Here is a 23817-nt window from a genome sequence, read left to right on the forward strand (position 1 = left end):
ACAACAGTGATAAACAAAGCCAAAACAAATGTATAGGAGAAAGCAGTTACAAAGCAGCCAAACAGAGCTGGAAAGTAACGTGAACAACATGAAAAAACAAGGGAAAAAAGGATTACAGATAATGAAGGACAATTTAAATCTACAGGAGGACCTAGAAGCATCAGAAACATGGACAGGGAAAGAAATCAAGGCATACCTAACTCAGATGGAACGGAATTTTAGAGAAGACATGAGACAGCAAGTCCAAGAATTGAAAGTATATTTCGAAATCGAACTAAACAAACAAATTCAAACTGCAAAGAACGAGCTTTACCAGGAGATAGAGATCTTAAAAAAAAACAGTAATTTTAGAAATGCAAGAAACCATAAACCAGATAAAAAATGCTAACGAGAATATCACAAATAGACTAGATCAAGTAGAAGTCAGAAAATCAGATAATGAAGACAAAGTCTATCAACTTGAAAAGAGTATAGTCAACACTGAAAAGATGCTTAAATCTCACAAGCAATCTATTCAAGAGATATGGGACCTCATCAAAAAACCAAATTTGAGAGTCATTGGGATAGAAGAAGGCACAGAGGTTCAAACCAAAGGAATGGACAACCTATTAAATGAAATAATCCTAGAAAACTTCCCAGAGATGAAAGATGGAATGGATTGCCAAATCCTGGAAGCCTGCAGGACCCCAAACATCCAAAACTGTAATAGACCAACTCCAAGACATATAAGTATGAAGACAGCCAACATACAGAACAAGGAGAGAATATTTAAAGCTACGAGGGAAAGGAGGCAGATTACATACAGGGGTAAACCAATTAGGTTAACGGCTGATTTTTCATCACAGACTTTGAAAGCAAGAAGATCATAGAACAATTTCAAACGCTGAAAAATAATGGTCTCCAACCAAGAATACTGTATCCAGCAAAATTAAGCTTCAGATTTGACAATGATATTAAAATCTTTCATGATAAACAAAAGCTAAAAGAATTCGCTGCCAGAAAACCAGCACTGCAAAGCATTTTGGGCAAAATTCTACAAGAAGAGGAATGGAAAAATAGTGCCCAAAACCAACAGAGGGAGGTATCTCAGTAAAGGGGGAGGAAAACAACCAAACAGGAAAAACTAGCCAAACTAAAATAAATAAATAAATAAACATGACTGGAAGTACAAATCATATTTCAATTGTAACCTTAAATGTCAATGGTCTAAACTCACCAATCAAGAGACACAGGTTAGTAACCTGGATCAAAAAAACAAACCCAACAATATGCTGCCTTCAGGAGACTCATATGATAGAAAATGACATACACAGGCTGAAGGTGAAAGGTTGGGAAAAATCATACCACTCACATGGCCCTCGGAAGCAAGCAGGAGTGGCCATACTCATTTCGAATAAAATCAACTTCAAACCTAAGTTAATCAAAAGGGATAAAGAAGGACACTATATCCTGCTAAAAGGAACTATCCACCAACAAGACATAACAATTATCAATTTATATGCACCAAATAATGGTGCAGCAACATTTATAAAACAAACTCTCCTCAAGTTCAAGAGTCAAATTGACCACAACACAATAATTATGGGTGACTTCAACACACCACTCTCACCATTAGACAGATCCTCCAGACAAAAGCTGAATAAAGAAACTATAGAGCTCAATGACACAATCAATAACCTAGGCTTAACTGACATATATAGAATATATCAACCATCATCAAGTGGATACACATTCTTCTCAGCAGCACATGGATCTTACTCAAAGATAGATCATATATTATGCCATAGGGCGACTCTCAGTAAATATAAAGGTGTGGAGATAATACCATGCACCATATCTGATCATACTGGAATGAAACTGGAAATCAATGATAAAAGAAGGAAGGAAAAATCCTGCATCACATGGAAAATAAACAATATGTTACTGAATGATCAATGGGTTACAGAAGACATAAAGGAAGAAATAAAAAAATTCTTAGAGTTAAACGACAATACAGACACAACATACCGGACACAATGGGACACAATGAAAGAAGTTTTAAGAGGGAAGTTCATTTCCTGGAGTTCATTCCTCAAAAAAAAAAAAAACCAACAAATAAACGAACTCACACTACATCTCAAAACCCTAGAAAAGGAAGAGCAAAACAACAGCAAACATAGCAGAAGACAAGAAATAATTAAAATCAGAGCGGAAATCAATGAAATTGAAACAAAAAAAACCATCGAAAAAATTGATAAAACTAAAAGTTGGTTCTTTGAAAGAATAAATAAGATAGACAGACCCTTAGCCAAGCTAACAAAGAGAAGAAGAGAGAAAACTCAAATTACTAACATACGGGATGAAAAAGGCAATATCACAACAGACACTACAGAAATACAGAAGATAATTAGAAAGTATTTTGAAACCCTATATTCTAATAAAATAGAAGACAGTGAAGACATCGATAAATTTCTTAAGTCATATGAGCTTCCCAGATTGAGTCAGGAAGACACACACAATCTAAACAAACTAATAACAAAGGAAGAAATAGAAGAAGCCATCAAAAGACTACCAACCAAGAAAAGCCCTGGACCGGATGGGTATACAGCGGAGTTTTACAAAACCTTCAAAGAAGAATTAATACCAATACTTTTCAAACTATTTCAAGAAATAGAACAAGAAGGAGCTCTTCCAAATTCATTTTATGAGGCCAACATCACCCTGATCCCAAAACCAGACAAAGACATTCAAAGAAAGAAAACTACAGACCAATATCTCTGATGAACCTAGATGCAAAAATCCTCAATAAAATTCTAGCGAATCGGATACAAAGGCACATCAAAAAAATTGTACACCATGATCAAGTAGGATTCATCCCTGGGATGCAAGCTTGGTTCAATATACGGAAATCAATAAATATTATTCACCACATCAATAGACTTAAAGATAAGAACCATATGATCGTCTTGATAGATGCAGAAAAAGCATTCGACAAATTACAGCATCCTTTTATGTTCAAAACACTAGAAAAACTGGGGATAACAGGAACTTACCTCAACATTGTAAAAGCTATATATGCTAAGCCTCAGGCTAGCATCATTCTAATTAGAGAAAAACTGAAGGCATTCCTGCTAAAATCTGGAACAAGACAGGGATGCCCTCTCTCACCACTTCTATTTAATTTAGTCCTTGAAATACTAGCCAGGGCAATTAGACAGACAAAAGAAGTTAAAGGCATAAAAATAGGAAAAGAAGAACTTAAAATATCACTATTTGCGGACGATATGATCCTATACATAGAAGACCCAAAAGGGTCTACAAAGAAACTACTAGAACTAATAAATGAATTCAGCAAAGTGGCAGGATATAAAATCAACACACATAAATCAAAGGCATTCCTGTACATCAACAACAAAACTTCTGAAATGGAAATGAGGAAAACCACCCCATTCACAATATCCTCAAAAAAAAATAAAATACTTGGGAATCATCCTAACAAAAGAGGTGAAAGATTTATACAATGAAAACTACAGAACCCTAAAGAGAGAGATAGAAGAAGATCTTAGAAGATGGAAAAATGTACCCTTTTCATGGATAGGCAGAACTAACATCATCAAAATGGCAATATTACCCAAAGTTCTCTACAGGTTCAACGCAATGCCAATCAAAATCCCAAGGGCATTTCTTGTAGAAATAGATAAAGCTATCATGAAATTCATATAGAAAAACAAAAGAGCCAGAATAGCAAAAGCTATTCTAAGCAGGAAGTGTGAATCAGGCGGTATAGCGATACCAGATTTCAAACTATATTACAGAGCAATAGTAACAAAAACAGCGTGGTACTGGTACCAAAACAGGCAGGTGGACCAATGGTACAGAATAGAGGACACAGAGACCAATCCTCAAAATTACAACTTTCTTATATTTGATAAAGGCGCTAAAAGCATGCAATGGAGAAAGGATAGCATCTTCAACAAATGGTGCTGGGAAAACTGGAAATCCATGTGCAACAAAATGAAGCTGAACCCCTTTCTCTCGCCATGCACAAAAGTTAATTCAAAATGGATCAAGGAGCTAGATATCAAACCAGAGACTCTGTACCTGAGAGAAGAAAAAGTTGGCTCTGATCTACATATTGTGGGGTCAGGCTCCAAATTCCTTAATAGGACACCCATAGCCCAAGAGTTAAATACAAGAATAAACAAATGGGACTTACTTAAACTAAAAAGTTTTTTCTCAGCAAGAGAAACAATAAAAGAGGTAAACAGGGAACCTACATCCTGGGAACAAATTTTTACTCCTCACACTTCAGATAGAGCCCTAATATCCAGAATATACAAAGAACTCAAAAAATTAAACAATATGATAACAAACAACCCTATCAACAAATGGGCCAAGGACCTGAACAGACACTTCTCAGAGGAGGACATACAATCAATCAATAAGTATATGAAAAAATGCTCACCATCTCTACCAGTCAGAGAAATGCAAATCAAAACCACCCTAAGATACCATCTAACTCCAGTAAGATTGGCAGCCATTATGAAGTCAAGTAACAATAAGTGCTGGCGAGGATGTGGGGAAAAGGGTACACTTGTACATTGCCGGTGGGACTGTAAAATGGTGTGGCCAATATGGAAAGCAGTATGGAGATACCTAGGTAAGCTGGGAATGGAACCACCATTTGACCCAGCTATCACCCTTCTCAGTCTATTCCTGAGGACCTCAAAAGAGCATACTATAGGGATACTGCCACATCAATGATCATAGCAGCACAATTAACAATAGCTAGACTTTGAAATCAACCTAGATGCCCTTCAATAGATGAATGGATTAAAAAACTGTGGCATCTATACACAATGGAGTATTACACAGCACTGAAAAATGACAAAATCATGGATTTTGCAGGGAAATAGATGGCATTAGAGCAGATAATGCTATGTGAAGCTAGCCAATCCTTAAAAAACAAATGCCAAATGTCTTCTTTAATATAAAGAGAGCTACCAAGATCAGAACAGGGAAGAAGAGCATGAGGAAAAGATTAACATTTAACAGAGACAAGTGGGGTGGGAGAGAGGGAGAGAGAAGGGAAACTGTATGAAATGGAAGGAGACCCTCATTGTTACACAAAATTACATAGAAGAGTTTGTGAGGGGAAAGGGAAAAAAAAACAAGGGAGAGAATTAAACAACAGCAGATGGGGTAGAGAGGGAAGAGGAGAGGGAAGGGGAGGGAGGATAGTAGGGGATAGGAAAGGTAGCAGAATACAACAGTCATTAATATGGTATTATGTAAAAATGTGGATGTGTAACTGATGTGATTCTGCAAGTTGTATCTGGGGTAAAAATGGGAGTTCATAACCCACTTGAATCAAATGTATGGAAGATGATATGCCATGAGCTTTGTAATGTTTTGAACAACCAATAAAAAAAAGGTTAATTGAATGTGAATTGTGTTTGCAAAACAGCTGATATAGAAAAAGATGGAGGGAGTGAGGGAGAAAGAAAAAAATAGATATTCCTGCATGGTCCATGTGACTATATTTTCTGAGAGTACTGCTGTATAGGGATTCGCAGGGTATAGAGGATAACCTTTCCCTGATATGTAGGAATACACATGCCTGCAGAGATGGGGGAAAGGGCTCCACTATTACCTTCAGATCATATAGTAAATGTATATTGAACGCTCATTTTCCCTCAGATTCATTTGTTAGAGCCCTACACTTACAGGTTTGGTATTTGCAAATGGGGACTTTGGGAGGAAATTAGATATAGATAAGTTCTTGAAGACTGGGCTGCCATGATGATATCAGTGTCCTTATTTATTTTTAATTTTTTTTAAAGAAGAGAAACCAGAGCTCACTCTCCGTCTATCTGCCAAGTGAGGACACAATAAGTGCAGCTCTGCAAGCAATAATGAGAGGTCTAACATGAAACCCAGTCTTCCAGTACCTTGATCTTGGATTTGCAGCCTTCAGCACTGTGAGAAATAAATACTTGTTGTTTCAGTCACACAGTTTACGCTATTTTGTCATGGAAGTCCAAGCAGACTAATTCATCACCTCTGAGCATCTTATAGCTCATCTTCTTTACACTTGGCCACATTTGCAATTAGTTTATTTAGTTACTGAAAATACATATGGACTCAAAATAACAGAGTAAAGATGGTAAAACTTAGAAATCTTCATCCCAAGAGTAAATAGAAAACTCCTCCATCATGAGCATTTCTCTTATTTCAAGTTTTTCATGTACAGATTGTGCAAAGAAAGTGATGCAGTAGGCTTAAAATATGGCCAGAACAGGGTCAGAGAAAATATAAGTTGAGTTCAAATTAATGATTAAATTTATTCTGAAAGACTTAAGCTTGATTTCACTAAACATGGCAGTCATGATATAATTAATTAGCTCCTGCTTCATGATTCACCAGCCCTTCCCTTTCCATTACTGCCAGAAATACAACAAACTAAAAATATTCTTTGAGGAGATCCGTTGGAAAGCAAATAAATTTGATTATGGCTTATAATCTTACTCAGTTTTTCTCTGTAAACTAGGGCCAGAATCTATTCATAGTTATTTAATAGATACAAAGCTTTCTTTTAAGGTATATATCTCTAAATCTTTTCTCTCTTTGGGTAAAGAAAAACAGTGTTTTCAAATTTCATAAAAGGAAGCTGCCATATCCATATCTCACTATGTCATATGCCATGGTGTCCTTTCTCATTCAATTTTTTGAAGAGACCATTCACTGCTTGATATCCTTATATCACCTCTGTGTTAGTTTTATTTTTAATAAAGTGTGAGTAAGTACTAGTAATAAGCAAGTTCAACTTAATAAAGAATAAAACACTCTTCACATGTTTCATTAATGACAAACAGGATGCTGTATCTAAAAATGATACTTAATCTCAGGGAGGAAAATATATATGGGCTCTTAGAGTGTGCTGGCACATAGTGCATATTTAATAAGAATAAGGAGAAAGGAAATATGGGAGAATGAGCATTTGTCTCAAATAATATCTAAAGAAATTGGTTATAACGTATAATAAATTTACCTTGAAAATACCCTAAGAAGGAGCAGTCTATAAGGGAGATACAAGGAGTTTTTGCTGGAGGTTCAGGGAAAGATCCACAAGCAATAATTCTCTAACAGAAGGGAGGTAGAAATTTGTGTTAGCAAAACACAAAAGCACAACTCAGAAGCAAGACTTTGAAAGGCAATCTTAGGATAAGTAATTGGTTGGGGTAATGTGTGAGGAATCCTGAATGCCATGCCAAGTCTTGTGTCACCATGAGCAATTCTTTTCCCATAAAAAGTGGGACTATGAAAAAGGGTCTCTGAAGAAAAAAATGGCATTATCATACACGTAAACTATTATTCCACCTGTTCTCTTTTCAAAGAGCATAGGATGGCAAGGAAAACTGTCAGCAGAAAGCCAGGCACAGTGGATGTACCTATAATCCTAGCTATTTGGGAGGTTGAGTTGGATCACTTGAATCCAGGACTTCAAGGCCAGCCCTGACAATTTTGTCCAAAAAAAGAGATAGATAGATAGATAGATAGACAGACAGACAGATAAAAAGAAGAGGAGGAGGAGGAGGAGGAGGAGGAGGAGGAGGAGGAGGAGGAGGAGGAGATGATGATCAGGAAGAGGATGAGAGAAGGAGGGGGGAAGAGAAGAAGAGAGAGAAAATGGAGAGAGAAGAAAGATGAAATAAGGAAGGAAGGAAAAAAGGAAAGAGAAACCAAGAAAGGAAAGAGAAGAAAGGAAAGAAGGAAGCAATAAGGTAAGAAAGGATAAGCAAGGGAGAAAAGAAGGAGGAAGAGAAAGAGAGAATGGGAAAGGAGCAAAATAAAAGGAGCAACATGTGGTAGTAAGAAGAGTTAATAGGCTCCTAGAGTATTGGTTTTACCTTCGTAGGGTGGAATGCAAAATAACCATTAAAAATTGTGACTTAAAATATTCAATATTATAAAGGAAATAATATGCACAGAATATTTTGAATTTGTTTTCTAATATTTTCATAAAAGCAGAATGTCCAACTCTATTGTGAGGACTCCAATTTGTTTACTGATAAATATACAGAAACTTGTTAGAAATTCCATGGGCCAACCTCATGGAAATAAGCAAAAGCTGACAGAAACATGTAGTCTTTTGTTTTGTTTTGGAAATGTGGTACATGTACACAATGGAATATTACTCAGTCTTAAAGACTGAAATTATGGCATTTGTAGATAAATAGATGGAGCTGGAGAATATCATGCTAAGTGAGATAATCCAAACCCACCCAAACCAAAAGTGGAATGTTTTCTATGATAAGTGGATGCTATTCCATAAAAGGGTGGGTAGGGCAGAATGAAGAAACTTTGCATTGGGCAGAGGAGAGGGAGGGGAAAAGGAGGAGATGTGGGAATGAGAAGGATGGTGAAATGAGATGGACATTATTACTCCATATACTTGTATGATTACACTCCTGTTGTGACTCTGCACCACGTACAGTCAGAGGAATGAGAAATTGTGCTCCATTTGTGTACAATGTGTCAAAATGCATTCTACTATCATATATAACTAATTAGAACTAATTTAAAAATAAAAATATTATGCATCACTTTTTAATTAAAAATCTGTTAAGGTATTTGGCAAAATAATAATAATAGCTTAGATCTTTTGGAACTTCATCACCATATCCAAGATATTCAAAATAATAGAGCTGATTTTTTGGATCCTTCTTCTTTGGCTAACCAAATATTGAAGGAGTTAAGTAGATTTAACCCTGGAAATATTCTTAAACACTTGGCCTGGTACATTATTGGATTGTTGTCTTTGCTGTTAATTCTTTTTTGTGTTGTAATTATAGGATGGCGAGTCTTCAGAGCGAGAATGCAAAAACTCCAGAGAGTAAATCATCGCCTGATTTTTAAAAGAAAAAAGGGGGGGGGGTGATATGTGGGAAGCCATTCTTGCACATGATTTGAGTTACCTCCCTGGCTGGGTGAGAGGTGCTCAGGCAAGCTTTCCAGAGCCTTCCCCACTCTGTCTCAGGTGCGAAGGCTTGCCCATGTGGGGGTGTACCTGACCACTGACCTGAAGACCAAACACTGACCCTGACTTGGAATGCTGCCCCCCTTGACCTTCATTGGATGCAATTTTCCCCTGAATTTTTTTGTTCCCCAATAAAAGCTCAATCCCTGGCATGTTCTCTCTCTCTCTCTCTCTCCCCCCCACCCCCGGCCTCTCGTGTTAACCTCTTCACCGCATTAGGTGGCTGGAGGCAGGAGCTAGGAGGAGCCGTCTCTGAGCTGGGCAATAAGGTAAAAAAAATAAAATAAAATAAATTTTAAGAGCATTATTTTTAAAATAAAATAAATGACTAAACTACTCCAGAATTCTAGATAGGATGGCGGTTTACTGAATTAGGAAATGGGGTGGTGAGAGGGGTGAATACTGATTCTTTAGAGACTGGTATGTCTTAATCAAGCGGGTGGAAAGGTACTGGGTTTACTTGTTCTGACTATATGCCTGTTTAATTTCTATTAAACATTCTATATTTGGGGCAAGAACTATATAATATTCTAAAATTATACACACATAAAATAGAAGCTATGCTAGTCAGTATTCCATCATCTTGATAAATAACTGAGGAAATAAACCTAGAAGAGGAAAGATTTATTCTGGTTCAGAGTTTCATATTTTTTTAGTCCATAGTTGCTGATTTCATTCATTCTGGGCCTGATCTGAGGTAGTACTGCATGGCAGAAGGGCATGGCAGAGGAAGTAGCTCATAATAGCCAGCAAAGAGAGAAGAAGAAAGAAGAAGGAAAAAGGAAGAAAGAAGAAGGAAGGAGGAAGAGGAGGAGGAGGAAAAGGAAGAGGAGGAGGAGAAGGAGGAGGAGGGAGAAGAGGAGGAGAAGGGAGAGGAGGAGGGAGGTGTTAGCGAGAAGAAATATGCCATGTCACACTTCCAGTGACCTTATTTCTTCAACTATGTCCCACCACCTGCAATTTCAAACACCTTCCAATAATTTCATAAAATATAATTCCATCAATGACTCCATCAATTGATGAGGTTGGAGCCATCAGGATCCAATCATTTCCCAAAAATCCCACCTCTGAATGTGAATGCTTTTGGGAAGTCTTCAACCCATGAGGCTTTGGAGAAAACTCTAGATCTAAACCATAACAGAAGCTGTCTGGCACAAAGAGAATCAATGAGGATTATGATGATGGATACAAGGAATTATAAAATAGACAGTCTTAGCAAGTAAAATACAATTGCCTTTACAAACTCTTCTGCTTATGCACTCTTTTGTACCAAAATTTATCTTCTTAAATACATTTAAATTAGGCATAGCTTAATCAATATTTATAACTAATAAAATAGAATCTTACAAAAAGCTTCATGTGATAATCTAAAACCTGAGTTTTCCTAATATGAGAGAATATTAATAATTTTAACCTTCTGAATAAAATAGTTCTATCCTTTAATTATTAGTATGGTTAAGACCTTGATTGTCTATTCAAATAATTATAAAGAAATTTTATTATTCAGGTAATATAATACATGTTTATTGTGGAAGAGTTTCAAAATACATGTAAGAATAATGAAAATAGAATTTACCTTATCGAAATCCATGAGAGACCTGAGATTTTACCTGCTTGCAAGCTGATCAATTTTCTGGATGCTGGCAGATGACACAGGATTCCTGAGGAGAGATAAAGAAAAGTTTGTTACACCTAATAGAAATAACAGTAGCCAGAACATTGGCATTTGAGCCTGTTCCTAGTCAGCACTCCATTACTGTGACGAAATACCTGAGAAGACAAAGGAGGAAAGATTTATGTTGGCTCCTGTTTTCAGAGGTTTTGGTTCATGATCAGCTGGCTTCATTATTTCTGTGCCCATGGTGAGGTACAGTGTTATGATGACTGATGGGCATGGTAGAACAAATCCACTTACCTCATGGTGACTGGGAAGCAGAGAGCTAGAGAGAAAGAGTCCATGGACAAGATATAGTCCCCAAGGGCATGTTCTCAAGGCCCCAATCCTTTCAACTACAAATTCATCACCTTCCAATAGTCCCTTCTGTCATGGCTCCATCAGTGGACAAACCCATTGTTGAGGTCAGAGCTAGTCACTTCCCAAAAGTCCTAACTCTGCAAGCCATTAACAAATGAAACTTTGGAGTACAGGTTTTCTCTTCTGTTCATAAGTCAGTTTTTAGGGATTCAGGTTTTCTAAGAAAATTATCAGTTTTTCCAGCCTTAAGGTTTTAAGTAGTATGAAGAAGAAGCAACATGGTTTTGAAACTTTAATATCCACTCTGAAGTTGTATTTCAGTGTAATACCTTTTTTCTCTTCTCTTATTTTCACATTAAAAATGCCACAAGTTTGTTTATTCTGTTGTTCTTTTAGGATAACCTTTGCTTTTATTGATAATCTTTTGGTTACTTTTTACAACAGAGTGTTCATAGCTTAGATGCATTGTACTGTTTGGATGGTGGTTTTTAGCTGTAGAGCAGAATAGGATACTTGACACGAGTGGGTGGGTACATAAAATTTTTATTCAATATATTTTCTTGTTCCAAGTTGAATTAGAAATTTACTTTTGTTTCTCTGATGTAACAAGTGTGGTAGTCTCTTCCATCCAAATATATTTACTTTTCTTAAAACTTTTGTTCAAATATTTTTAAAAATCATGTGTTGCTCATGTCTGTGAATTGCGTTTAATATCTAATATAAAATATCTGTTAATGAGGACTTTCATTCCTTTTTTAATATTTAATCTTTTTATGGTGAATTATAATAGTGGAATTCATATGCCATATTTGTACATGCACATCATTTGATCAGCCTTTTTCTTTAGTATGTTTCCTTTCTCTCCCTTAATTCCTTCCCTCCTCCCCTTAACTGCTTGTTCTATTCTACTGATATCCCTCTAATTGTTGTTATTATTTTAATTAGCACTTCCAAATTATATACATAAGCAGAATTCACTGTGGTATAGTGGCACATGGACATACATATCTAGTAACAAAATTTACCTCAAGGTGACTGAAAGCAGAGATTGTCCTTCTTCCCTCCTTCCCTCCTCCCATCTTCAAGACTGCCTTTCTCTACTCTGTTGGATTCCCTTCTATTTCTCTGAGATGGGTTCTCTTTCTCTAGCTTCTCCACAAGAGGAAATATTCTACCCTCAGTTTTCTGAGTGTGGATTATTTCACCTAACGCGATGTTCTCCAGGTCCATCCATTTACCAGCAAATGACATAATTTCATTCTTTATGGCTGAGTAAAACTACTCTGTGTATGTATACCACATTTTATCTGTTCATCTCTTCATAGGCACGTGGGCTGGTTTGAAACTTGGCTATTGTGAATTGTGCTGCTATAAACATGGCTATGTGTGTATCACTATAGTATGCTGATTTTAGTTCTTTTGGATAAAGAACCAGATAGTGGTATATTAGGTCCCATGGGTGGATCCCATTCCTAGACTTTTGAAGATGTTTCATACTTCTTTCCAAAGTGATTGTACCAATTTGCAATTGTACCAACACTGCACAGCTATACCTTTTCCCATTCTTAACAATAATTGTTATTTGTACTCCTCTTGATTGCCATTCTAACTGGGGTGAAGTGAAATCTCAGTGTGGTTTTGATTTGCATTTCCCTGACTGCAAGATGCTGACATTTTTCTCATGCATTTGTTGGTCATTTGTATTTCTTCTGAGATATGTCAATTTAGCTTGTTTGCCCATATATTATTGATTGGATTATGTTATGAATATTAATCCCCTATAACAAGAGTGACTAGAAAATATTTTCTCCCATTCTGTAGGCTCTTTCCTCATGCCTTTGTTTCCTTTGCTATGCAGAAGCTTTTTAATTTCATGCCATCCCACTTACTGAAATCTGTTTTGTTCCTTGAGAGTCAGGAGTCTTATTAAGCCAGCCAATGCCTATATCTATATATTGGGAATGTTGACACTATGTTTTCTCCTAGCACTTGCAGTGTTCTGGTTTAATTCTCAGGTCTTTGAAGCACTGAGTTCATCGTCGTCCTGCATGAGTGGAATGTACATCATTTCATTCTTCAAATGGATACCCAGTTTCCTGGGACCATTTGTTACAAAGGTAAACTTTTCTACAATTTTTAAGCACTATTTTCAAGGATCAGATGACTGAATTGATGTGGATTTGTCTCTTATGTCTTCTGATCCATTGGTCTTCATGTCTGTTTTTATGCCAGTATCATGCTGGTTTTGTTACTCTCACTTTGTGCTATCATTTGAGATCAGGTATTGTGATGCCTCTATCATCACATTTTTTTTTTTTTTTTTTGAGGTGGGAGGGTACTTGGATTGAACTCAGGGGCACTTGACCACTGAGCCAAGTTACCAACGCTATTTTGTATTTTTATTGGGACACAGGGTCTCACTGAGTTGCTTAGCACCTCTATTTTGCTGAGGCTGGCTTTGAACTGGTGATGTGTCTGGCTCTATATCATCACTCTTTTTGATTAGTATTTCTTTGGCTATTTTATGTCTTATATTCTCTCATATGAATTTTAGGACTTTTTTCCTGGGCTCTGTGGAAAATGTCAGTGTATTTTAATGGGAATCACATTGAATCTGTCAGTTGCTTTTGGTCATACATGCATTTTGACAATATTAATTCTGCCTAAGGAATTTATGTCCTAGGACCTTATGTCCTAAGGTCTTCTTTAGTTTCCTTCATCAGTGTTCTGTACTTTTCTTTACACAGGTCTTTAACTTCCTTAGTGAGATTTATGTCTAAGTATTTGATTGTATTTTTAGGCTATTGTGAATGAAACTGTTTGTCTAATTTTTTCTTCAGCAGATTGATTATTGGAGTATAGGAAAGGTATTGATTGTTGTATATTGATCTTATATCCTGCTACTTTGCTGAGTTATCAGCTCTATATGCCCTCTGGTGGAGGTTTTAATGTGTGTTCTAGAGTATAAGTACTTTAACTTGCCCTTCCCCTGGCGCAGCTGGATCTTGTACTCCCAGGTCCAGATCCCAAACCTGCTGGTCACTTTCAGGGACATCGCCAGCACTTCGCAGTGGCGCTTCAGTCAGGTCACTGTGTCCTCCACGTCCACCATCTTATTCAGGAAGAGGATGAAAAGCGTTTTCAGGCTGGACTTGCTCTGACCCAGCACCACAAAGTCCTCCCAGCAATCCTCCTGCTCGCTCTTCTCCTAGTAGAGGAGGAAGAAGAGGGCCAGCTTCTCCGCGGAGCGGAAGCTCACGGCGAACTCGCGGCTGCCAGGGATCTGGATGGCAGCGAAGATGTCCCTCGGTCCGTGCTGGTGCAGCGCAGGATGAGCGCGCCCACTACAAAGTCCCAGGTCGGGCAGGCGCCCTCATCACCCTGGAAACAGATGCGCAGGAGGAAGGGACCTTTACCTGGGTCCGTGTCCGCCACCTGCTCATCCTGGAGGGTCCGCTGGGCCTCCTCATCCACCGCGCTGGGCCTGGCGGGGACCGCCATGGCTGCCCCCGCCTCGGCCTTCTTCCTCCTGCCCTGCTCTGCTACGCCCTTCTTCTTGAGGGGATCTGCCAGTCCCCCCGCGGGGTCTCGCCAGCGGCCTTTCGGGTCCCCGCGACCGGCTGGGGGTAAGTCGCCGGGGCCTGGCGCCGCCAGGCCCAGGGGAGCGCTGAGCCCGCCTCCCGCGCTGCCGCCGCCTTCTTCCTGGCGCCAAGGCGCCCGGGATTCGCGGAACTCGCCCTCCTTCTGGGCCAGGTTCCTCACCACCTGGGCCCAGCCCATCTTCTCGCGCATGCGCTGGGACTCCTAGCTCCAGGCCGCGGGTCCCGCAGGGGACAGAAGCTGCAGCCTGCTCGGCTTCTCATTATTTTATTTTGACCTGTTCATGTCTTTATCTTTCATGAGTCTCTTGCAAACAGCATTTATTTGTGACTTTAATCCACTTTACCAAGGCTGTGTCTTCTATTTGGAAAATTGAGGTCATTTACAGTTATTTTGGAGAGGTGATTACTGTTTCCTGACATTTTGCTTTATTTTATATATTAATCTGCGTTTCCTTAATTTCTTTTCTTATGAGTGATATCCACTCAGGAGTTAGTTTTAAGGTTTGTTTTTGTGTTCTTCCATGTATAGTATATCTTTAAACATGTCGTGTAGTGCTGGCTCAGTAATCATGAATTCTTTTAGTTTATCCTTACATTGGATAGTTTTTATATCCTTTTCAGTTCCGAATAATAGCTTTGCTGAAGATAGCATTCTAGTTTGACAGTTTTTTTTTTTTTTTTTTTTTTCCTCCAAGCTTGGATTCTCTCATTTAAGCCCACTTGGAATTTAGAGTCTTAGCTGAGAAGTCAGATGCAAGCGTTATTGACTTACAGCCAAATGTAACTTGATGTTTTTCACTTGCAGCTTTTAATATTCTGTTCTTATTCTACATGGTAGACATTTTGATAATGATTTCTCTTGGAAATTTTCTTTTTTGATCTTTTGTGTTTGGGGTTCTATATGCATACTATATAAGAGTGTTAATATCATTTCTTAGGTTTGGACAGTTTTCTATTATTTTTTTATTTAAGAATGAGCCTATATCTTCATTCCTTTTTAAATTCCAGTGACCTTCAAGTTTTATCTCTTCATATTGTCCCAGCATTCTTGTAAATTCTGGCCATTACTTTTTTTTTTTTTTAAATTTACTGTGTGTGAGTGTTCAGGTTTCTATACCTTGAGGTCTGAAGTTCTGTTTTCTGTGAAATCTAATCTATTGGTGATACTTTCAGGTAAATTTACTTGATTTATTATGTATTTCATTTCCATGAGTTTTGCTATCTTTAGAAATGGCCTTTTGTCTATGTTTCCTCTCTTAATTTGCTACTTAGATCTGTTTTTTAACTTATTAATCATTTCAATAATCAATTTTTTATAGATGCCATCTGGAATTTCATCCTCAGTATTTTCTTAGTTGGGTGATTATAAATTTGGTGTGTGTACTTGCATATCTGTTGAAAAGAAAGTCTTTTCCTCTATTACAAAGAAGTCCTTTATTGAGTATCTGTTGTAATAAGCCATGTGCTTTTGGTATATTTTAGCTTTGACACATGTGCTTATCTTAAAGTATGAGTTTCAACCTGCAGTGGCTCTCAGTTTACCAGTACAGACCTGCTGATGTAATTCAGCTGTGCAACAATATATTCTTTGAGATGAAGTGTTGTAGCCTCTCTCTATTTTTTGTAATAGAAACAGATTTCCATTAGTGGGATCCAAGCTCACCTTCCTATAGCCTTTTTCACTTGTGACCTGGTTATTGGTTTTGGGCTTTTGTATTTATTCTCTGTGTTAAAGGACTATTGAAGCTTGAGCCAGGGGTATTTTGTGTGTGGAGCAAGGTGTGCTGTCTCTTAACTGGATTTAGTTCACCAAGAGAGTCTCTACCCTGTGAACTCATAGCGTCCAAGTAGAATCCCAACTTCACCCCCACACACACACATACACACACAAAGTGAATAATAAGCAACATTAAAATTAATATCTATTGCCTACTATGACATCTCTAACACTACTACAAAAACAAGAATGGCAGGGTGAGCCATTAATAGCAATAGCAGTAATGATGGAGAACTTGGTCTAGTATTAAAACAAATAGCAGGCATCAACTACACCATCCACAGAACTAATAATTGTGACAAAGTGAATGGTTTTGGCAGAATTTATATAAACTAAAGAAGTGTAAAATATAGTAAAAGTATAATTCATTAGGAAAAAAGAAAATGGGGTAGGAGAGCAAAAGAAATACTCAAAATGTAAAAATAGAAAGATGGTAGAGGCTAATAGAGAACAAGAGAATTTGGCTATTAGAGAGAGAATTAAAAAAAGTAAAAGAAAATAAAAAAGGAATATGTATGTGTGTTTATTCATGAACTAATCAATCAGCACAGCGAGAAAAACCAAAGGGGAAAAATAGGATTATCTCCACCAAAGTGGTCAAAACTGTCAAGAACAAAGATGGATGTTCACTGCCTATGCCAGACTGCATTTCTTTCTGTTTCTTCTTTGGCTTGGCACCGCTTAGAACAAGAACTGAGAAACTTTAAATCTTTCCTATTTTTTATTGTTGCTTATCAAGCTGCCAGCTGGAGTTACATGGAACACAAACTGGGTTGAAATAGCCTTCAGCTTCCCTGATTACCAGTAGGATAGAATGTATTGTCCGTTGCAGTTTCATGTGAACAGACTAGGTTGATATCCTCCCTGGGTGGGGCTGATGCTGAGTTCTAAATAGGAAGTTCCAGCAGCTAAGTTTTAGCTCTGATCATATCCCTTGCGAAATTTGTTGGGATGGTATCTGCTCCTGAGGGAGTGAATCAACGCATCTCTAGGACTAGGAGGATGCTGATCTCTTCTGGGTGTCTGGATCTCAGGGGTGTCCTGAGAATTCTACTTATAACCAATCCATCACGGGTACCACTACACTTTCCACACATGCACTGCCTTCCCAGGCTTAAAGTTTGTGTATTTGTGCTTGCCCATTAAGTTTATGGACCAGAAGGACTCAAAGGGAAGCATGTTGCATTCCCCTCTATATCTTTAACCTGAATTACCCTGGGTACAGTCTTCTCTCTGCTTGTTTCCATTGCATTCTGCTAGGTACACCCTAGGCAGCACAATTGGTCCTTGCCAAGGGTATGGCAATATTTGCTCTAATTTCCTGGGCTTCTACAGCAACAAGCTGCATCATGAGCTGTTCAAGATGACTCCATGCTGCAGCTCTTCACTTGCCACTTGAGAAACAGAGTACTTTTCAAATACCATCTTGTGTTAATCTTCTGGTTCAGCTAAATTCGGTCTGTTCTATAGTTTGCCCTATGCCAAATTTTTCCACTGTATTTTTCTCTACTTTGTGTCATGCCTCTCTTCTGTGGTGAAATGGCAGCACTACTACTGGCTACTTGGCACCAGTGTACTCATTTTTGTCCTCTGTCCAAAACACCTGAAATTCTGGGTCTCTATAAGTAATCTCTTACTGTCCGATTTGAATTTCAGTGAATTCTATCACCCATCTTGCTGAATCCCAAGCCCTGAGACAGCTGGAAAGTATGAACCCTTCCTCTAGTCCTTTGATCTCCATATTTTCTTCTTTATTGATTAAAATCAGCGATTCTCAAACTGGGAGGAATATTAAAATAGATCACTGGTCCCTAGCCATTATAATTCAGTAGGTCTAGGATACAGCCAGAGAATTTCCATTTCTAATAAGTTCCTAGGTGATGCTGATAGTCCAGCATCCCCTAAGAATTGGTATAGATGATTGGGTGGTCACTTATCTTAGAGGATTTGTTCCAAGACTCCCCACAGATACCCTATACATATTCTTTCCATTAGCTTTAAATTACCTGATGATTACTTAATCACACTTAACACAACATTAAGTGCTGTATAAATAGTTATTATACTCTTGTTTAGATAATACTGACAAAAAATTGCAGGTTTAATAGAGATGTAATTTTCTCTTCTATTTTCTTTTTCCTGAGGTTGGTTTAATCTACACATGATGAACTCAAGGATATAATAGGCCAAGAATATATGTATTCTAACACAAGTCTATTTAATTCGGTCCAGAATTCTGTTTTCAGAGTTGTATGCTTATTAATTTGATAGAATTCAGTTTATGTATGGCTATGTTATAGTCAGGATATTTTATTATTATTTTAAAGCCACTTTATTAAATAAAAAGCAGGAGGATATGAAAGAAGTTAGAAAAAATGTTGAATCTGGATCATGAATATATTGAATACAATGATTGTTTGGATTGTTTGGAAGACCTAGTTTTGTCTGTTTGAATATTTCCTTAAAGAGTAGTTTTTAAATACAGTGTCTTTATATAATGTTGATATAACTTTATTCATACTTGATCTTTTAATAAAGACAAGGTTGCATCTTACAGAAAAACTCCAAAAATTGACCAAAGAGATTGGCAAGGAGATGAAGGAGAAATCATCCATGATTCTTCTACCATTAGCCCATCAGAAAATGAAGAATGAGATTCAGACAAGGTAAAATAATTTGTTATTTTCTAGTAAAATATTACTTATTTTCATACTGTGATTTCTTTTATATGGATCATTCTTTTTGATACCCCAATTTATAGAGAAATATTTGTATGTTAGATTTATCATTTTGGGGGCAGAAATTCATCTGTCACGCAAATGTGTTTCTCACCAGAGACAAAAAAAATTTATTCTTTACTCTCTTAAGAAATATGAAATTTTTCTCAGATAATAAGTATCCACTAAGATATAGTAGATTTAGAAAAAAAATTGTTTTGTGAACTGATTGAACACACAAAAGAACTTTAGGCATTTTAAATTCAGAAAGAGTTGGAAGTATGTATTATTAAAAAAAGAGGCTCACTGCTTAATTGCTATTCATAGAACTTTTGTATTTCAAAATTTGAAATCAGTCAATCCAAATTATTCATAATAGGCGAGAACCATTATCTAATATTATTGCTATCTAATAAGTTACCAGGTTGTGCTTTAGCCCTAAACTAAACTTAAAAACTATTAATTAGTATTTTTTAAATTAATGTCAACTTCAATGTATTTGCCACAGGTATTCTGTTCTTGTGTGAAATGTTAATGAACTTTCTTAAAAAATGTTTTTGTTTTACTTTTAGAAAGTCAGTGTTCCGTTTTGAGCTTATGTGCAAAGACTTTTTTGGGGAGGCAGGTACTGAGGATTGAACCCAGGGGCACTCAACCACTGAGCATTGAACCATATTCCAGCCTTATTTTGTATTTTTTTAGAGTTAGGGTCTAACTGAGTTGCTTAGCGCCTTGCTTTTACTGAGGGTGGCTTTAAACTCGCGATCCTCCTGCCTTAGTCTCTTGAGCCACTGGGATTACAGGCTTGCTGTGCAGAGATTGTATCCTATTGATATCTTTCTAGCAATCTTTAATAATCAATACCAAAATGATCATAACTCTAGAAACTATGAAAATACTCTGACAATTGTGAAACACCCTGTGCTAGCATAGCTTTAGTAAATACTCAATTTTTTAGTGTACAACTATAGTAAATAGATCTCCTTCTGTGTATTTCATTGCTTTTTAGTTTGAATTAGAAATTGTTCTCATTCATGACATTTTTAAACCTCAAAGTCTATTCTTTCTTGTAGCAATGAAGAAATTATGTGTTTAGTTCATTTTAAGTTGCACTGGTTTTTCTAGAGATTCAGAAACCTTTTTCTTTAACCCCAACTCTATTTAAGTGGTATTCTAAAGCTATCACTAGTCAGGTAGACAAGAAGTCTTGTGCCAGAGACTGTATTTCACTGCACTAAGACTGCTGATTTTATGCCTTTTTAAATTTTTTTTTGCAAGAAATGTGGTGTGACATTGTGTGAAGACTTATGTATTTTTTAGGAGGGGAGGGTATAACTGAGTTGCAGATTGAATTTGAGGGCACTTGACCACTGAGCCACATCCCCAGCCCAATTTTTGTATTTTATTAGAGACAGGGTCTCACTGAGTTGCTTTATAGCGCCTTGCTATTGCTGAGGCTGGCTTTGAAATCGCTCTCCTCCTTTCTCAGTCTCCTAAAATGCTGGGATTACAGGCATGCACCACCATGCCTGGCTTAGCACTTTTATGGTTTTTTTAAAGAAAAAAATGTACTAATATTACTTACAAATCATGTAGGTAATATGAAACTGTCTTTTGTGCAAGAGGAGGATGCCTGGAATACTTGTGAATATATTTCAATGCAGTGATGATTATTATGCAGTGAAATATGATAATAAAATTTTAGTTAACAACAGGCGGCATGTACAATGATGATCCCATAATAGTATATCACCTAATGATAATGTACCATTTTGCCATGGATATGGACACTCTATGAAGTTTGCACAAGAGTAAACTCTCTTAATGAATCATTCCTCAGAGCACATCCCTATCCTTAAGTGTTGTATAACTGTATGTGTCTTCAGACACCTATTAAGGATTTAACCCTTCTTATATTTTCTTTTTGGAAGTCCCTTTGGTGGACAGTGGTGTTTCTCAATATTATTTTTAAGACAGGAGTTTGTTAAATTCAAATACAGATAACCATTTAAGAAGAAAATGTTACTTAGGAAGAGATGAAAAAATGTTACACAGAAGTAAACTAACTTCACTAAATAAACATAACCTGATCCAGATTTGAATCAAATTATATACTTGTTTCCCTGATGATGGTTTCCACTATTTCCATTTAATGGAGTGATGTTACAGCTGTCTTTAAGAGCATTTTATAATACCTGGTGTGTGAGACACACTTGTAATCCCAGTGGCTTGGGAGACTGATGCAGAGGGATCACAGTCATCTTGAGCAACTTAGAGTTACCCTGTCTCAAAATTAATAAAATAAAAAAATAAAAATAAAAATGAGTTGGGGTTGCGGCTCATTGATTTACCTTGCCTGACGTTTAATCCCTGATACTAAAGAATAAAATAAAAATTTTTTGTCATTTAATGATGTTTACTTTTATTATCTTATGAATGGAATTATTGCTTCCATGATTTTATTATTGCATGTTATAACATAAAATTTAAAAAGCAGAGAATAAGAACAACAAACAAATTTGTTTAAAAATTTTGTTTGAACAAGTTTGTTTTAGAAAAGTTACATGAACTCACTAAAATTTTTTTATTTTTAATTCTTTAATTTGTTTTAATTAATTAATGTGATTTAATTAATTGTATTAATTATATATACATATACTCATATATATATATATATATATATATATATATATATATATATACACACACACATATATAATGTCCATCTCATTTCACCATCCTTTCTATCACCATGTGCCCTCTTTACTTTCACTACCCTTTGTCCAAAGTTCCTCCATTCTTTTCTGGTCTCCTTCCCCTAAATTATGAATCCGCATCTGTTTATCAGAGAAAACATTCTGCCTTTGTTTTGGGGGGTTTGGCTTATTTCACTTAGCATGATATTCTCCAACTCCATCCATTTACCTGCAAATGCCATAATTTCATTCTTCTTTAAGGTTCAGTAATATTCCATTGTGTACATATACCACATTTTTTAATCCATTCATCTGTTGTAGGGCATATTGGTTGGTTCCATAGTTTTACTTCTTTGAATTGAGCTGCTATAAATATTGACATGTATGCATCACTTTAGTATGCTGATTTTAAATCCTTTAGGTATAAACTGAGGCATCAGATAGCTGATTTGAATGATGGTTCCATTCCAAGTTTTCTAAGGAATCTTAATACAGCTTTCCATAGTGATTGCACCAATTTGCAGTCCCACCAGCAGGGTATGAGTCTACCTTTTCTCATAATCCTCGCCAACACTTATTGTTGCTTGTATTCTTGATAATTGCCATTCTGACTGAAAAGAGATAAAATCTTAGAGTAGTTTTGATTTGCATTTCCCTAATTGCTAGAGATGTTGAACTTTTTATATACATTTGTTGATCAATTGTATATTTTCTGTGAAGTGTCTGTTTAGCTTTTTAGCCTACTTATAAATTGGTTTATTTCTTCTTTTGATGTTAAGGTTTTTGAGATGTTTATATATCCTGGAAATTAGTGCTCTATCTGATGTCTGTGTGGTAAAGATTTTCTCTCACTCTGTATGCACTTTCTTTACGTTATTGATTGCTGAGAAGAAGTGTTTTAGTTTGAATTCTTCCCATTTATTTGATTGTTGATTTTATTTCTTGTGCTTTAGGAGTATTATTAAGATAGTCAGGTCTTAAGCCAACCTTATGAAGATTTGGGCCTAGTTTTTCTTCTATTAAGCACAGGGTCTCTGGTCTAATTATTAGGTCTTTGATCCATTTTGAGTTGAGTTGGTGCAGGCTGAGAGATAGGGTTTTAATTTCATTTTGTCACTCATGGATTTCCAGGTTTCCCAGCACCATTTGTTGAAGAGACTATCTTTATTCCAATGTATGTTTTTGGTGCCTTTGTCTAGTTTGAGATAACTGAATTTATATGGGTTTGTCTCTGTGTCTTGTATTTTGTACCATGGGTCTACATGTCTATTTTTGTGCCAGTACCATGTTGTTTTTTTATTGTAACTCTGGTGTATAATTTAATGTCTGATATTGTGATACCTCCTCCTTTGCTCTTCATGCTTCAATAGTTTTTTGCACTGAAAAATATCATTGCAGAATGCATGATAGGGAAGACATTTATGTTAATGGAAGTGAAAAATCAGGTTTAGGAAATAATGTATACCATTTCATTGCATTACAATCATTGGTGTATTTATATGCATATATGTATGTGTACAACATATGAACACACATATGAAAAGATAAAATAAGGACTTGAAATATGAAAGTCATTTTCACTGTAGGAACTAAGCCTAATGTTGCTGGGTGTATTTTGGGTCCAGAGCAAAATATAAAGGTTTTAAACCCTGACTTGAAATAATAAAAGAACAGAAAATTGAGAATAATGGAAAGTATTAATAATAGTACTTGGCTTATATGCTCTTATAGCAAGGTTATATGTATATTTGTCTGTATCTTAGTGTACACTATCTCTAACAGAATAAAAGCAATTTATTTAGCTTCTTTTATGTTGGAGTAACATAAAATTAATCTTAAGGATATATATGTTTGTGTATATATATGTATGTTATTTGCCTTTTCTTACATAAATTTTATTTCTTCCTTTGTCTTCTCCATTAGTTCCTGTGTCTTTGAATATATTCAGAGGGATCCTTGGCATGATGTTCACAAAAGGTTTGTAGTTTATTTTCAGGGTTTAGGGTACTTGTCAATTTCTTTTTTGTACTC

The 23817-nt window shown here is 36.5% G+C and overlaps 1 pseudogene; it reads right to left on the reverse strand.

Moving 5' to 3' along the window:
- Positions 1-13884: 13884 nt before the first annotated feature.
- On the reverse strand, positions 13885-15306 carry LOC143382656 (zinc finger CCHC domain-containing protein 3-like; annotated as a pseudogene).
- Between the last annotated feature and the right edge of the window lie 8511 nt (positions 15307-23817).

The sequence above is a fragment of the Callospermophilus lateralis genome, chromosome 17 (genome assembly GCF_048772815.1).
Source record: "Callospermophilus lateralis isolate mCalLat2 chromosome 17, mCalLat2.hap1, whole genome shotgun sequence".
Taxonomy (NCBI): Eukaryota; Metazoa; Chordata; class Mammalia; order Rodentia; family Sciuridae; genus Callospermophilus; species Callospermophilus lateralis.